Raw genomic sequence first — 10476 nt, forward strand, 5'->3', positions numbered from 1 at the left:
CAGGCCTCATCCTATCAGCGGCCGGAACAGGCCTCATCCTATCAGCGGCCGGAACAGGCCTCATCCTATCAGCGGCCGGAACAGGCCTCATCCTATCAGCGGCCGGAACAGGCCTCATCCTATCAGCGGCCGGAACAGGCCTCATCCTATCAGCGGCCGGAACAGGCCTCATCCTATCAGCGGCCGGAACAGGCCTCATCCTATCAGCGGCCGGAACAGGCCTCATCCTATCAGCGGCCGGAACAGGCCTCATCCTATCAGCGGCCGGAACAGGCCTCATCCTATCAGCGGCCGGAAGCCAGCATGTCCCATCACCTGGGGATAACTGGATTCACAACCAGAACAATGGGGTGGTAGCCATTCACACCTCCCACTCCCGGCGTCAACCACTGGAAGCCACCGCCACCCATCGCAGGCTTACACACGAGGGCACGTGCCACCCGACTGCCCAAGCACCCACACGTCTCAGACTCAGGGTGATCAAAGGCCTGGTCCATAGCACTGCCTTTTTAAACGGTTTCAAAGCTGGAAGGGGCCTGGGAGATCACGCGACCCAGGGGTTTCCCAGCCCCAATGTGCATCAGTTTCAGCTGGGGGGGGACGTGAAAACTTGGCCCGAGCTCCAAGCCCGAGTCTCCCTTAATTGATCTGGAGTAAGCCCTAGACATCAGGATGTTTTAAAAACTCCCTGGGAGATTCTAATGTGCCCCCAGGGCCGAAAACCGCTGAGGAAGTCCAGACCTCCGAGAAGACAGTCATACATCTTACAGGCTTCTAAAGCTGGGCTGTGGGATGACGCATGTCACCTGGACCTTCCCCACCGGCCCTGCCCGCAAGTGAGGAAAGCAAAGCTGGAGTCGTGAGCTCCTTGGGTTCTGGGTGACATCTAAATGCCAACTAAAAGAACTGAAGGGGGAGAGGTGAACTTTGGACAAGCTCCTTCCTCGGCTTGACAGTGCAGCCCCAACAGCACTCAAACGCCTTTTCAGCCTCCGACTGAGATACTTCCAACGGGCTCTGGGTCCACCCACGACCGCTCTACCCAGCGAACACGCAGCTGCAGAGTGCGATTCGGGAGGGAGCCTGGGGCTGGTGAGAGACACAAAGCAGGGGCCACTGTTGCCTCTGGATCTATTCTGGGCCCAGGATGGATGATGTCACCTCCAGCAGCAGTGGGAAGCGGAGTCATGAATCATCCATGAACCAGCCCAGCCTCCGAGATAATAAATCGGATGTCGGCACTGACAGCTTTGCGGATCTGGCGCAGAGGCGCTGGCTCCGCCTGGGGTGCTGGAACACAGGCACCGGTCCTGGAAACACTCAGAAAAGAGGCGCTTTCAATTATCTCCTGCTATCAAGTTGGGGTGGCAAGTTGAGGAAGAAATCTCAAATTTGTAGGGAGCACTCAAAGGCACACAACTTTGATCACAGCAAAACCATGGCAGTTATTTTTTTTCACAGACTGTCGGGTTTGCCAACCAAACCCAAGGATTAAGAGACGCACAACCACACGGGGGCTGAAACTATTAATTACTGCTATGCCCACTGGCGTCCTCTGCCCAGAGACCTTGTAGGTGTTACCACTTTGACCCTCAACTGCATTAATTTAGCTCAGAAATTCACTCTAGGATTGAATTTGGCGAATGTTCCTGCCTGGAAGGGTTTCTGGGACAAAATAAAGAAATCAAGAAGTCTGTCTGGCAGGACTTGAAGTTCAGTGTTGTCTTGCTATTTTCCTTCTTCTTCTTTTTTTTTTTTCCCCCAGGGTAGAAGTTGGGGCAGCTATGTAAAGATGGCAAGGTTTGTGTTGTACATGAGCTCTCTCGATTTCCTTCTCTTTCTCTCTCTTTTGGCCTTATTTTTATTTCCCTAAATAACCAAGTTGAATGAACCAGATGGAAATAGCAGCCTACTGGGTATGGCATGCATTTTTAGACTTGGGGGCTCCAACAACTCCTAGGTGCTATCAGTAAATCCTTGGCTTGTAAAGAAATGACTGAGCTCTGAAGGCTACCAGTTCAACATTAAACCTCAGAGTTCTTTGAGTGCCTCTCACTCTAACCAAAAAGTTATCTCTAACACTGTAAGGTCATGGTCTCTGGCTAAATTAGACTTGGGCAAGCCATGCTATGCAGGATGTGGAGACTGTGTTCTCAGTTAAGGATAACAGAAGGTCTTTGATTTCTCTTGCGCATAATTCTGGGGAGGCAGCAACTGTGATGGGGACAGGAAACTGCAGGGAGACGGGGCTGTGACCGCCCGCTCTGATTACAGGCCGCCGGTGAGCAGGGGGTGTGCCCGACAGGAAGCAACGCTTTGTCCTGCTGTGCATGTCCTAGGGATGCTGGACAAAGTGCCACCAACTGGGGGCTGAAAACAATAGTCGTGTGTTCTCTCACAGCTCTGGAAGCTGCAAGTCTGTAAGCCAGGTGTTGGCAGGACCATGTCTTCTAGAAGGTTCTAGAAGAAAATCTGCCCCATGCCTTCCTCTTGGCTGTAGTGATCCTGGGCTCTCAGCCCCACACGCCCCTCTGCCTCCGTGGCCACGCGACCATGTGTCTCCCTTCCATGTCTTCCCTCTTCTTAGAAGGACACCTGTCTGGCTCAACCCATTTACTCCCAAGGCTTCCCTGGGGGCTCAGAAGGTAAAGAATCCGCCTGCGATGCAGGAGACCCAGGTTCGATCCCTGGGTCAGGAAGATCCCCTGGAGAAGGGCATGGCAACCCACTCCAGCATTCTTGCCTGGAGAATCCCATTGGCAGAGGAGCCTGGCGGGCTATAAGTCCATGGGGTCACAGAGAGTCAGACACGACTGAGTGCACACACACTATTTCCAGATAAGGTCTAGAGGTCAGGACTGCCACAAATCTTTGGGGGGATACGATTCAAGCCATAATATGAACGAAACCTAACAGCATCTTCCAATAGCTCCCTAGAGGGTCAGTATTGTCACCAATAAGCTACTTTAGCCTTCATTCCTCAAGAAGTCATAGGGACAGTACTCTTATTGGTAATAACATACTAGTAGTTACTATGACAGTAATAAAGCTAATATTTACAGATAGTACTAACATCAAATGCTTCGCATAAACTTTCTCTCTCAAACCTCACTAGTCCACAAGTTAATACCACTCCCCATTTAACAGATAAGAAAACTGAGGTTGAGAGAGGTTTAGTAAGGTCACACAGCTGGTGAGCAGTGGCACTGAAATTGGAAACCGAGGCTCTCCCCCTTTGCCACGTGGCCCAAACACCTCTCATGTTTCACGAGCTGGGCACCTGCTTTGACTCTTAAAGCTTGAAGCAACAGAGACACAAAAGATTCTGTATCTGCCACACTGTGTAAGGTCCCTACATAACTTGGGTTAGCAAGATGCTTTTAAGTTTTTTTTTTTTTTTCTCAACTAAGAAGAAAAGACCCTTCCTGGAACGATGGCCTCCCTGCTCTGACCTCTTCCCCTCTGGTCTGGGATAAACTCAAGCATCCGGGGCTTCTTTTCAGACCAGGGCTGGTCTGGCTAGCCTATTAATAGCACGTTGTCTGGGAAGAGCAGAAACAAGGAAGAGAGTCCTCATCTATCTATCCGACTCTGTTTATGGAAAGAAAAAGACAGAGGCGACTCAGAGGCAGAGAGGCTTGTCGGCTGCATACAGTAAGTCTTGTTTGGAGCTCCCAGATCTCCTCTCCCCGGCAGGACAGGAAACTCAGATGAGGCAGGACCCACCCCTCATTCGGCCTAAGACGCCACAAGTTCCACCAACCCCGGGAGGACAACCAAGTTCAAACCTGTTGACACCACGTGTCAGGGCCGAGGCAGAAATGACAACACTCCTCTCAGAGTACTGAGACGGGAGGAACAACTTCTGAAAATTCTCTCATGCTGTCCCACCACGACCTTTATAACCCAAATTGGGGTGAACTGTTTCAGTAAAGGATGATGCTGAGACAGCCCCGAGGGGCCCCTAGTATTTGACTAGCGAATAAACGCACAGGGTACAAAAATTCAAAAGGTAAATGAGTACGAAGTGAAAAGTTTTCCTGAATCTCTGGACCTCTGGCCACTGAATCCTCTTGCCCAGAAGCAAATGCTGTGTGTTTTTTTTTTTTTTTTTTTTAAATTTATGTGTATCTGCATCTAAGAGTCTGTGTATTTATGCATAAAACATACTCAGGTGCTTTCTATAGCTAGAGATTATTCCAAATCCTTTACACTTATGAACTGATATAAGCCTCAGGCTAACCCGGTGTCATCATTCCTGTTTTACAGAAATGAGGAATCTGAGTCACAGAGAGGGTAGGTAACTTGCCGAAGGTCACACAGCTATGAAGTCACAAACCTCAGATTCAAACACCAGCTGTCTAACTCCAGAGCAAGAGCTCTTAGCCACAAGGCCATTCTCACTCTTTGTTATCAGTTTCATGACTATCTTTTCAGAAATAGTCCACGCACTGGCAAACACATATTTCATGTAGGAAGGGGAGGGGAAAACTTTTTTTGAGAAACACCAGGTCTTAAAAATTCAATGAGTGTAATGTGTCTAAAGAAGTTAAACCGGCAGTTCTTTAAGGCTGAAAGAAAGGACCAAGGCTGCTGGGCACTGACCGCTCTCACTGGGCACTGACCGCTCTTGCTAGGCACTTCACAAGGGGCTCATTAACTCTCACGGAGCAGGGGTGTTGGCTCCACAAGAGAGAAACGGGGCTCAGAGCCCTAGGGGGCCGCACCCACGGGAAGCTGGGGCTGAAGCGCGTGCGTGCTGCAGTGTTTCCGTGGCGTCTGCCTCTCTGTGACCCGTGGACTGCAGCCCGCCAGGCTCCTCTGCATGGGATTCTCCAGGCAAGAGCCCTGGAGGGGGCTGCTGCGCCCTCCTCCAGGAGCCGAGTACAGGCAACACTAAACCCAGGCTCTCTCCAGAGTGTCCTGAGACAGACACAAGCGGGCCAGGGAAGGTCCTCCAAGTCCAGGGCCCAAGCACAAGCTCGAGTCCTGAGCTGTACAAACTCAGGGACGTCTCCAGTCCAGGCAGGAGGCGGCCGCCCGGCTCTGGTCCCCCGGGTCCGCCCCTAGCAGCGCCGGGATGCTAAGAAAGGGGACGTTTTTAACCAAGTGGCCGAGCTGAGGGCGCCTCTCTCCTCAGAGATCTGAAACCACGCGACAGTCGGAGCGGGGCCTCTCTGGGAACAGGGCCCAACAAAAGCCTCGTTGTCTCGCTCAGCAAAAAAACCGTTTCTTGGTCAACGAAGTGACAGACCCTGGGCCCACTCCCTTATGCATCCGTGAGCCACAGCCAGGAGGGAGGCAGGAAGACCTCCTAGGTCAGCACCCTCTGGGGCCAGGGCTCTTAAGGAAGGGACTTCAGATTCATCCTCCAGCGGGGACACCTCAGGGCACCCAGGGAGCACAGTCCCCACCTCCCTGTTGCCAAGGCACTGTGGGCTCTGTGTGGGTCCCTGACCACTGAGGAAGCGCAGGAACAGGAACCGAGCTCCCGTGTTGATGAATATCTCAAGAGACAGTGCCGGAATGGGTGCTTCCGGAATGCAGTTCAGTTAGCTCCGGGGAAAAAAAATAAAAAAATAAATAGAGCGTGCTCCTTGCTTTCCTGTCAGAAATAAAATTAAGGTCTCAGATCGATGCTGCCAGGGCTGGGGGAGCCACAGGCATCTTTAATGGCCTCCTCTACATGTTTGCAAATTCACGGTCCCCTTCAACCCTGCCCTTCTAATTGGTTATTTGTGAGGTCGTGTTTGCACCGGTTTCTCGGGAAGGCTAATGGTGTTTATTTAACAAGAAAATAAAATGTGCAGACAGCTCCGGGGCCGGTCTCTGAGAGCTGGCTGGGGAGGGCCCGCAGCTCTTTACCCTGCTCCCCTCCCTCACCCTCGAGCGGCCCTTCCTCTGCAGGAGGTCCTGAGAGGGGTCCGGCGACAGGTCAGGCCTCGAGGGGACCGCGGTGGGGTCCCGGGGGTGGGGGCTGGGCCCCACAGCCTCTGGGCAAAGCCCTGTGAGAGTGAAGAGGCGGGGTGCATCCTCTGCTGGGTGCCCCTGCAGGGAGCCTGGCTTTAGAACAAGCTCGCTGGGACCACAGAACCCGGTGCAGAGCTTACCCCGCTGCGGGGCCTGCCTGTGGAACAAGCTCGCTGGGACCACAGAACCCGGTGCAGAGCTCACCCCGCTGCGGGGCCTGCCTGTGGAACAAGCTTGCTGGGACCACAGAATCCAGTGCAGAGCTCACCCCGCTGCGGAGCTTGCCCTTAGAACAAGCTCGCTGGGACCACAGAACCCAGTGCAGAGCTCACCCTGCTGCAGGGCTTGGCAGTTTTTCCTCGTCTAACTGAAGTCCACCCAACTTCAAGTCAGCCCATTACTGTTTTGCAAGAGAACCTCTTCAAGAACCCACCAGCAGCAAATACACCTCACTGCCAGCACCGCCCCCCCCACCAAATCTCTTCTGTCCAAGTGGGGTGACAGAGTCAACTGCACTGAGCTTCCACTCCACTCTAACATTCTCCCATAGACGCCATGGCTATCAAAACCCCACTGCAACAGGTGGCCCACACTGACACCGGTCCACTCTGGGCAGAGAAGAGGATTATCAGCTACACTGATCCAACTCTCTACTTGCACGAAAAAGCCCACCAGCAGGTGGGTGACTTCACCGCACTACGGCGAGGCTGAAAGCTCCGCCCACCAGCACCCTCGGCGTCAGTGGCCTGTGACAGACCAGCACTTTCCTGTCGACGGCTTCCAATTCAGGTGGAGATCAACACCAGTAACGACCAGCTACTGGCTCACAGGTCGCCAATATACCCCCTAATGCATCTCAGACCTGGGCTAGAGAGTGATGGGTACCTCTCAGCTTCAGAGACCAGCACGGGGATGAGAGAGCAGGTCTCTGAGGTGGGGGAATGCAAAGGGCAGGACTCTAGCGGGGAGTGTGTTTGTGTGTGTGTGTGTGTATGTGTATGTGTGTGTGTGTGTGTGTATGTGTGTGTGTCGTGTGTGTGTTAAGCTGCTTCAGTCATGTCTGTGTGTGTATGTCTGTGGGGTGTGTATGTGTGAAGCCGCTTCAGTCGTGTCTGACTTTTTGTGACATATGTGTGTATGTGTGTTAAGCTGCTTCAGTCGTGTCTGATTCTTTGTGACCCCCTGGACTGCAGCCTACCAGGCTCCTGTGTCCATGACATTTTCCAGGTAAGAATACTGCAGTGGGCTGCCCTCCTCCAGGGGATCTTCCAAACCCAGGGACTGAACTTGCGTCTTCTGCACTGCAGGTGGATCCTTTACCGCTGAACCAACCAGGGCAGCCCCTAGCGTGCCCTAGACGCCGAGCTCGGGCACGGGTGTGCAGCACGGCCTCGTGTCAGAGTGGCTCAGGCGTCCCCACCTGCTGTGATTCCTAAACCCTCCTCACGCTTGCTACCCCACCCACAGCCCTTTCCACCCAGAAGGACTTATCTTCCTGGTCAAGCACACTTCTTACTCCTCCATCCTGCAAGTGGAAGTGACCTCGTTACAGGCAGATTCTTGACCCTCCGAGCCACCGGGGAAGCCCCTCCAGCCTACAAAGTCACATTTATAAGTTGTTGGGTCCCAGCCCTCTCTCCCGGGTAAATGAAGTCAGGATGTTAGAATCTCCTCGGGAAAGACACATACACATTATCTGTGAGCCCACACCTACAAATGAAGCAATACCTTTTTATTTTTAATTTAATTTACGCTGCTGTGAAACTCTTTTTACATGCCCTCTCCCCCTTGGGAAACAGGCATCAATAAACAAACAATTACAGTGTGATTTTTAATCATTTTTAGTGTACGTAAAAGAGTCAGTCTGGACTTCAGAGGTCAGTTTCAACAGGGAGTGTCTGGCAGGTAGTCAGGACATTAAGGGTTGGTTATTCTCCTTAGAAACGCACTATCTTCTATCACTGCTCCAGCTATATCTCATAGGCACCATTTTAATAAGCTGATCACACAGATTACAGAAACCTTAAACCTCAGCCAGCTGGTTTTGGGGACAGAGATGCTGTCTGGGCTTCTGAAGCCCAGCTCAGTCCCACGCCCGAGCCTGCAGGAAACCACTGCCCTAATCACAGGGCCCACCACGGCCCCCTTCCAGTCTGGGGGCTCCCAAGGGGCACAGCTCTCCTGGGGGAGGACTCCCCTCATGCAGGGAGCCTGCGGGGGATGTGCTCCCTGAGCTTCAGAGAACCGCCATGGGCTGAGGGCTGAGATCGGGGCAGGGGACTGGCTCAGAGCCTGTTCCTCTCCAGGGCCATTAGCATCACACTTAATAAGCCACTGCTAACAGTCGGGAGAGGAGCCATCCATCACACGGACCTTTACTTTTCTCGGTGTATCCTGTTCCTCTGCGTCTGGCAATGTTCCGAGGCCAACACACCTGCCGGGTGATGGAAGCCATGGCGAGTGCGGAGGGCCTATCCCCAGGCAATGTCCCCTTCTGTACTCGGCTGGAAACCGCCCCCTCCCACCACCCTCCCTAGGCCACCCTTAGACAAGCTTCAAAGACACCCAGTTCACTTCCCCCCGGGCCTCCAAGCACCCAGCTCTCCCCTGATGAGCCAGACTTGGGGGGACCTGGCGTGGAGGCTGAGGTCAGGGGCAAGGGGCAGAGCTGAGGCTCCCCTGGAATGAAGGGGGTCTCCCTACCCTCCCAGGAGGTGACTGAGAGATGCTCTTCAGCACCCAGAATCCCCAGTTCACGGTCTCAAACAGGGCTGACATGGGGAGATGGGAGAGCAAGCGCTAAGGGGTGCCACCTTCCCTCCTGCCCCCAGCTCTCAACCAGCCTCCCCCCCACCACCCACCGAAGAGCAAATTAGAAAGGATGGTACCTTGTTCCTCCCTCCCCACCCTCGCTCACCTCCAGCTCCACTCTGGAATCAATACCTGATGCTGAATTCAAGATCTTATCTGAGTTTTGCAAGGATATAGCAACAAACTTTCCCCCAATGATTAAATCCTTAGATGATCAGCCCAATATTTTTCAGCCCGCCTCTAAGAACATTTAGAGAGCAAATGAAATGACTCTGGAAAGACTGGAAAGCCGCCATTCTCTCTCCCCCTCTGGCACAAAGAATCCCAGAGAAGGCCATGGAATGAAGTGATGGAAGCTAAGGAAGGCCCCAGTTTCTCCCAGAAGCTCAGCTCCCCGTCCGGCTGCAGGGACCAGACATGTGACTTCTCGAAACTCTACCCGACTCGGTTTATCCATCTGAAAAATGGAGCAACACTGCAGTCCAGCAAGAGGACAGATGTGGAGGAGGACTAATAATAATGAGATGCTCAAGTGCTTAAGGAGGAGGGCATGGCACTCCAGTACTCTTGCCTGGAGAATTTCAGACAGAGGAGCCTGGTGGGCTATAATCCATAGGGTCACAAAGAGTCGGACCCGACTGAAGGGACTTAGCACACAGGCTTGTAGAGCGGTTAAGGGTGCTGGCTCAGGGTTGGACAGGCTGGGCTTATGTCTAGGCTCTGTATGGACTAGTGTGTGGCTCCGGGTAGCTTCGTTCAAGCACTTGGTTGAGGGCTGCTTAGAATGTGGCTACTTCCACTGGGAGTGCCAACACAACCTGGTTAACACAGAACCCGTGGCGTGTACTCTGATGGGAGGCCGGAACCCCTTTCAGGAATGAAGGCCATCCTCACCAGCTGCTGGGCATGCTGCTGGACGGCGCTCCAGCTCCTGGTCCCCTCCAGGACTTCCTCAGTGCAAGGCCAGGACGACACCTGCTTCTGGGGTCAGCTGCCTCCCACGCCCGAGCAACACACAGGTGTGACTGGGGCAGCGGGAGGACCACCCTCCCTTCAAACGCCGCAGGGCATCCCAGGTCAGCAGAGCAGCCCCCATGAACCCCCTGCCCCGCCTCAGGGACCCACACGCGCAACAACTGCTTCCCCTTCCCCAGTGAACACAGGAAAGGGAGACAATCTGGGCCACACTTCCAGTTAAAAGCTAAAAGCCAGAAGCACACTTCAGGCCCCGGGGCTCATCAGTCCTGGCTCCTGTATTTTCCAGAGGCGGAGCCGGAGGGTTTGGAGAGGTTAGGAGAAGCACACCTGGCTAAACCAATGGGGTGCACAGGTGCTGGGAGGCGGTCCCAGAAAGGATGAAAGGGGGAAGACTCCACGCTTCTGTGCAAATCAGATGTTGCATGACCTTCCTGCCTCCAGCATGGAGGACGCATCTCCCCAGAGGGCTCCCCTCCCTAGAGGGCTCACTGTTCGCTGTCCCCTGGATCCTTTCCCAGGGTGCCACTGAGGTCCAAGTGCGGATGTACAAGGGGAAGAGACACAGGCTGGCGCCTCTGTGAACAGGAGGAGCAGACTGCTGTGCAGATGCCACTGAGGACCGCCCGTGAGCCTACGGGGCCCGCGGGGGAGAGAGAGATGACGGCCACAGTGGGGCCAGGAGGGGAAGTTCTGCCCAACCCCTGGCTCCTAATGGCA

At 53.8% G+C, this 10476-nt stretch overlaps 1 protein-coding gene across 4 annotated transcripts in view; it reads right to left on the reverse strand.

Moving 5' to 3' along the window:
• Positions 1 to 10476, reverse strand: part of MSI2 (musashi RNA-binding protein 2) — a 408751-nt gene that overhangs the window by 130999 nt on the left and 267276 nt on the right. The gene's annotated exons all lie outside the window — the stretch shown is intronic.

This window comes from Bison bison, unplaced genomic scaffold (assembly GCF_000754665.1).
Source record: "Bison bison bison isolate TAMUID 2011002044 unplaced genomic scaffold, Bison_UMD1.0 scf7180017864317, whole genome shotgun sequence".
In the NCBI taxonomy this organism is placed as follows: domain Eukaryota; kingdom Metazoa; phylum Chordata; class Mammalia; order Artiodactyla; family Bovidae; genus Bison; species Bison bison.